Source organism: Bacillus rossius, chromosome 16 (assembly GCF_032445375.1).
Source record: "Bacillus rossius redtenbacheri isolate Brsri chromosome 16, Brsri_v3, whole genome shotgun sequence".
NCBI classification, from domain to species: Eukaryota; Metazoa; Arthropoda; class Insecta; order Phasmatodea; family Bacillidae; genus Bacillus; species Bacillus rossius.
Genome location: NC_086343.1, coordinates 24,899,823 through 24,906,588, shown reverse-complemented (window position 1 = coordinate 24,906,588; position 6,766 = coordinate 24,899,823). Strand labels below are relative to the sequence as shown.

Below are 6,766 nucleotides of genomic sequence, written 5' to 3'. Positions count from 1 at the left end.
TATCGGCCAGGGATCTAACCAAGGACCTTAGTCGATCTAATTAATCAGTATATTGATTACAAATTTATTTAATGAATTTTGAACTTTTTCCCGAATCTCTAGCATTACAATTATGAATTTCCAAAATGGTGGTCTTGATGTCTGATAGGATGATGGAGGTAGAGGATTTAGAGTCTCTTTACGAATGAGAACATGGTTTATTGAAATTATTATTTTTTACATAATATTAAACATTATTGCATCGATCGGGTATATAACCGAGTACAGGAATCAATCGAATCAATATGTGAATTAATGAGTGATTTATTTAATGAATTTTGGAACTTTTCCCGAATTTCTAGCTAAATAATTACGGATTTTCAAGATGGCGGGTGTCTTAGTAATAAATGTTTACTGCACTCTAGCGGGTAAGAATTAAACTAACATGGCGTCAGCGCACTCTAGCCGATGATACAATGATGATGGCTTCCAGCATTGAAGACAAGATGGCGGACATGACGTCATACTACCTGATGGTATATGTGGATTGAAATAAAGTGGTGGGAGTCAGTCTGCCTGCATCCACTGTGAGGGAAGGATCGGTCGCCATTTTTAATTTTTTTTGCCCTCACCGGGTTCGAACCGAGGAGTCCGAACTCCGTGTCGTTAATGTTTGTTTTTTAAATATTTTTTATTAAAATTTTATTAATTTCATTTTTATAAATTTTAAATTTTTTTTCAATAAAATCGGATGATAAATTTAAAGATGGCAGGCGTAACGTAAACTGCAGCGGTAACGTCATAATCCTATAAATGGCTTAACGGTGGCTTGAGTTAAGGATGCTTAAGCTAGTTTTAGGAATTTTCAGCCGCTGGGATTTTTAAGGAATAAAAAAGGAAATTTTCCCTCGAAACGGGAATGTTTCCCTCGAAAAGAGAAATTTTTTATTTTTTTAATTTTTTCAGATTTTTTGGTGGAATTTTTTTCCACAAAAATGGAAATTTTGAGGAATTTTGGGCAAATTTTGCCCAATTTTGGAGAATTTTGACACATTTTGAAGGTAAAATTCAAGTTCAAGGTCAAAGGTCAAGGTCATCCAAGATGGCCGCCGTGACGTCACAATCCAAGATGGCGGACAGACAATCACAATCCACGCGCCGGCGCCAGGCGCAGAACATACTATCCTATACTACTGGCGTTAATTTTCCATGACCGAGTTCTAATCAACTTGCTTCTTATACAACTTAAAATAATTAATCACTGTTAACCAATAAGAATCATTTCAATTCTTGCACATATGTTATAGTCCTGAACTTTACGTGCACAAGTTAGTGACACTAGCGCACTCTAGCAACAAACACAAAAAAAAATGAATGTATCAATTACTGGCAGAAGGAAATAATATGGCGGTCTCTAGGTGATGAAAAGAAGTTTATATCCAAGAAGTTGGACTTTCATGGAATCCAAAACAGCGGATTCTTCTGGAAGATAAGATTTTTTGGTTTGCGGTGATCAGGGTTCGATCCTAGACCCAACCACTACAAACAATCGCGACGGACGTAAGGAAAGGACAGGTCCCTTATCCATGTAGGGATATCCACAAGGACACACCTTGTGCACAGGAGATGTGTTCATACTAAAACACGCAAACATGAACCACTTCTAGTTTATTTATATACACCAGACTTAAATCACAAAAAATAATTAATAAACGCAAATATTAAAGTATCAACAAGCATATGACCATTCTCAATTAAGGAGAATATGACAATACATCAACAAACGTTTCTTAAAATTTACATTGCCCAAGTCTGACAAAATAGAAATATGGTCCTTTAGGAATGAACGGGTTCAAACTTCTCGAGAAAAATTCCACACACACTAAGATAACAGACAATCATAAAAAGCTCACAGTGAAAATAATAAACTTTAGGATTTTTGTACAAGTGTGAGTTACAAGCGAGGCGCCCCCAGTTAATAATTTCTTTAACATGAGAACGGGATTAAAAACAATTGTGCCAACACGTCATATATTACACGGGATACAATCAATTCAGAATTTACGTGCATATTCATGGACTAGTCCTAGGATTCACTATAAAAACAGGCAGGTACATAAACGCTAATACTACGCTCAACAAAGCATCAAGACAGACGTAGCCATAAGCATGACTCTAATAGCAAACACCACAAAGATCCACAACAAAAATTCCATATATATATGTGTATATCAGATTAAATAGGGGCATAAACTATTAATTACAGATATACAAAGGCATGCGAACGTCACACATTTACAGTAAAACAGGGTCTACCCGATTCTGTATGATTGATTACAAGTTGCTTCAAGAAGGCAAAGTTACATTATAATAAAACACAAATATCGCGTGCAATACAATACCCAGACGGTTATGAAGGTTATACTGATTACATAATTCTCTTCAAAACTAAGTGCGACCAAAGCCCTCAACGAGCAACGAATTCAAAGAAATCAAACTGAATTTGTTGATATAAAACACACGGACTCGCATCTGAGGCACAGCATTTACTTGGCCTGACAACGGTCGTTCCAGACGAAAACTCGATGCAGCCATTACTCGGTCGAGCAGAAGGTTTAAAGCAAACTTGCACGCTGACATTCGCGTTCACTTTAAGCTAACATGCAACTGCCACGCAACTCGCACAAGGCTGAACGTCGCACTGAAAGAACCGGTCATCAACCCAGGTCGCTGGTCTCGGAGCGGACGTTCTTGCCCGTGATGTGGGAGATCGGGGTAGGAGCCAGCAGTGCTGACAAAGTCAAAGGGCTCAGGACACAGCCAACTGTCTGGTTAGCTGAGCGAGGTACGGGGCTGAGGCGGTGACCATGCTGGGTTGGTGGCCCCAGCCGCTGGTCATAGCTGAAGCTCTAATACCTTTCCGATCAAACTAAAGGAATGATCCGTAACATTTATGCTAAAATTATGCTCTGGAATGTAAATAAATCGAACTGGAAATTACTCCCATCCTACCCGAAAGGGCGCATATGTGGCAGGGGAATGTGAGACTGCCGGCCTTAGGTCAGAACAAACTGTAGGCCCGTGATGTGGTAGATCGGGGAAGGCGCCAGCAGTGCTGACAAAGTCAAAGGGCTCAGGACACAGCCAACTGTCTGGTTAGCTGAGCGAGGCAGGGGGCATGGTCATGGCTGAAGGTCATGGCTGGTCATGGCTGAAGCTCTAACACATTCCCGATCAAAAGTGGGGGGATTAATCCCTTAACATCTTTGTCTTAATATTACTGGAATGTAGAAATTGGTGTGTAAGCAGACTCCAAACCTACCCTTAAAGGGCACATATTCGGGAGGACAGGTGGAGGGTTCCGACCATTGGTTGAAACACAGATGTATTTTTTTAGGCCTGTGATCCCAGAACTTTAATACACAATGCTCTGACATCTCTCACGCGCAGCGAACCAGGTGAAGAGTAGAGGGGGCACGCGTCACAAAAAAAAATAAGGGGGAAGGGAGGGTAAAGGGATGGAGGAGGAAAGGAATGGTAACACCGGATGGAGGGGAAATTGGCGCCCACGCATGGAGTTTTGAAGCGGGGATGAAGCTTCAGGATCAAGGATATCAGAGGTTGAGGTCACGTTCGGTCGTAGGTCAGGGTCAAGATCGTCCAATATGGCGGATTTCCGAAACCAACCGCTTACCGTACCCCCTATGTCAGCGAAGGCTTTTGCATACTACATTCATCATCCAAGTTATCCCGTTCGCATATTTTTAGATATATATACATATATATATATTAAAGTGTAAATAATCCAACTTACATTTGCATCACTTTCATTTAATTAACAGCATCTTTATTAATTTCATTATAGTATAATTTCAGATAGAATATTGTTAGTTTGGGGTGTTTATATCAAGATATATGCAAAACAACCATCAAAGACGACCATTGCATAGTTATATAGTAATTTTTCATCTATTTACGTGTAGTATGTAAAATAATTTTTAATTTTTTTATTAGTTGTGATACGTTCTCTGGAACAAAACTACACATGGAAAAAAAATGTGTATTCTTTGTGTTAGCCTAATTTTAAGCTATTTATAAAGACGACTTAATGATAAGAGAAAAATGTAGATGTTATAAAATTATTTTTAGTTACAAATAAACGGGGTACTCAATTTATACCTTAATAAACTACTCCATATGCAGTCACAATATATATGTTTAAGTACAACAACTAAGTGCGTTTAACTCTCTAATTTGAATAATGATTTGATATCAATAACCTTTCTTTGACTTGATTAAATTTACGAATTTATAAAAACAGTAAAACATATATATTTTATTTTTGTGACATTGTTTACAAGTAAAGGCATAAATAACTTCCATTAAAAAAATGGCAATACTTACAAGTGTACCAAATAAAAGGACACAAAAATAATATTCTAGATGTTTCCATTCAAGCGGCATTGCACTGTCTATTTTCATTAATTTCTTTTTTTCAGATTCAATGCTAGACATGAGTTCACTAAGAAACTTATCAATCAAACCTATTTCTACCATCAGCGAAGCAACTGAACTAATTTCCTCGAGGAATGGAAAATTGGCTCTGGTTGGAACTACGAATAAGATGTTTAGTAAGTATTCGTCCATGATGTGAAGCAGTGGATGGTTATCTTTGAGGTTTTCTTCTCGGGTTGCGTAGTATGCTGCAAATGTCGCCTCTGTAACAGTGCAAACATTTCTGTGGGCCCTAACCATGTAAACAGCTTCCTCCGACAGATCTACCGGTACCACCGATTCCAAAAATTTTGATTTAATGGGGTCATCGTCTTCCATTGAAAAAATTATGTTATCCGTATTGTACTGGACCTCTTCAGTCTGGCGCACTGAAAGAGAAATCTTCATGCTGGTTGAAAAAAGTTCTTTGAATGTGTTAATATCGGGATAATACTGAGGAACCATCATATAACTATGAAATGAGCCAGTATAAGCATTATTAAACACTATGTTGAATAAAATTAAACATGTTAAAAACAGACGCAATGAGCTCGTTCGGGGATCATTCAATAATGTTCCTACCTGAATATTGCGGTATATTTCAAGGCTGTCAAAATGTGGAATTTCTTGAATATCAAAGGCAATTTGCGCTAGCTTGCATACAAAGATCATGAAGATAATAAACGATATATATGCTAACCAGGTGTAATAAGAAAAAGGTAGTACAGCATTTTTCCAGCGAGGCAATTTTACCTCAGCAGGCACTATGAACACTAATGGACTGATCAAAAAAGGATAAGTTGACTTGTGCATATTTTCTTCAAACAGAATGTCGGGATACATATTAGAATCGTATCTCTCTCCATATGTGTCTGGCAAGGACCACCGGGTTACGTCTATTGCGTCGGTTCCAAGTCCTTTAACTAACGTAAAATTGTGTCTTTTAGTTAATACTTGGAATGCGTCGTGAAAAGCACCCCCACACACGACATCACCATTGTCTTTCACTTTTTTGTATACGAAAGGGACGAAATTGGGAATGTGCACTGTTATGGGGAATCCCTTTGCATCATGCATTGTCTTATCAAACACATCTGCGCAATTATCAGCTGTATTCAACGTTTTACGCATAAATGTACCTCCTCTATCAAATGGGTTGAATCTCAAAACCTGTACTTTCTCCGTGATGGTTTTAGGTGACTCGTGTTTTAGGTAACTGTATATGAAGAAGCTGTGAATGACTTCCAGTTTCGTCCAAAACATTCTCAGAATATTTTCGAGTTTTTTGGTGGAACCTTGCACCCGTTTGGTTAAGAAAAGCAAGACGTAAGCTTTACTATTCCAAAACTTTGGCCGTATAATTTCGATCCCAGATATTTTGTAGAAGTCCTCTTTATCGCTATCAGAGATAACAGCAAATGAACTAGTGCCGAATGTGTTTGTTTTTACAGTTATAAATTGGTTGCTAATTAAAATGGGGTTAAGGACATAGGTGATTTTAGATGAATACTCTCCTATGTGGCGTATTACATTGTCTGTAATGCTTGCAGTTCCATTGGCTATCCTTATGTGAATATTTCTAAAATTACGGTCACAAAGATTACTTAAGACTGCCCCTACTGCTGATACAACATTTGTGTTAATCGGCTGTATTGTCCGGTGTAGGTTTGAAGATATATTTTGTCCTGTTGCCGGTAGGATTAGTACGCACATTCCCATAATTATTCTCGCACATTTATACGTTTGCATCTTCCAGTAACTCCAACGAATTATCTGCAAACATAAACACATTTATGTAAAAAAAAAAAATGTGAGAAAGCCTTGGATTACCTCCTAGAGATGTGTAAACATCTTACTTATGTAACGAGCATTTTAATTTGTTGTCAAGTTGTATATGTTGCAAATAAACTTATAATACGAAAATTGGACACAACATTTAATGTATAATTCTTGAAAATAATGTCAAGTGTGTTAAATAAACTAATAAATAAAATATTTCCTTTGAAATACCAAAATGTCCGGATGCGAATCACACACGTAATTTTTGCGCCTGCCGCTAGAATGCGCTGCCTAAACCGTACACGTTGCCTGCCACCACTAAACCCAAATCACAGCAAGAGTTAAGCAATTTGGTTATTTTTCAATACCAGTTATGGTTCTAACAGAATAACTAGTTATTTAGTTGTTTAACGTTATCAGTTTTGGTAGGGCCATGAAAATTTCGCGATAAGTTCACGAGAGTAGCTGGAAGTTAAAACACTGTAGCATCGTCTGTGTTTCGTGATTGGGTGAT

General features: G+C 37.8%; 1 long non-coding RNA gene across 1 annotated transcript in view; it reads left to right on the top strand.

The window, feature by feature from the left end:
- The first annotated feature begins 4,481 nt into the window (after nt 1-4,481).
- The window catches only part of LOC134539828 (uncharacterized), a 42,265-nt gene continuing 39,980 nt past the window's right edge, over nt 4,482-6,766 (top strand). The window contains exon 1 of the long non-coding RNA XR_010076353.1: nt 4,482-4,610. This is a non-coding gene — a long non-coding RNA (uncharacterized LOC134539828). The remainder of the gene's footprint in view (nt 4,611-6,766) is intronic.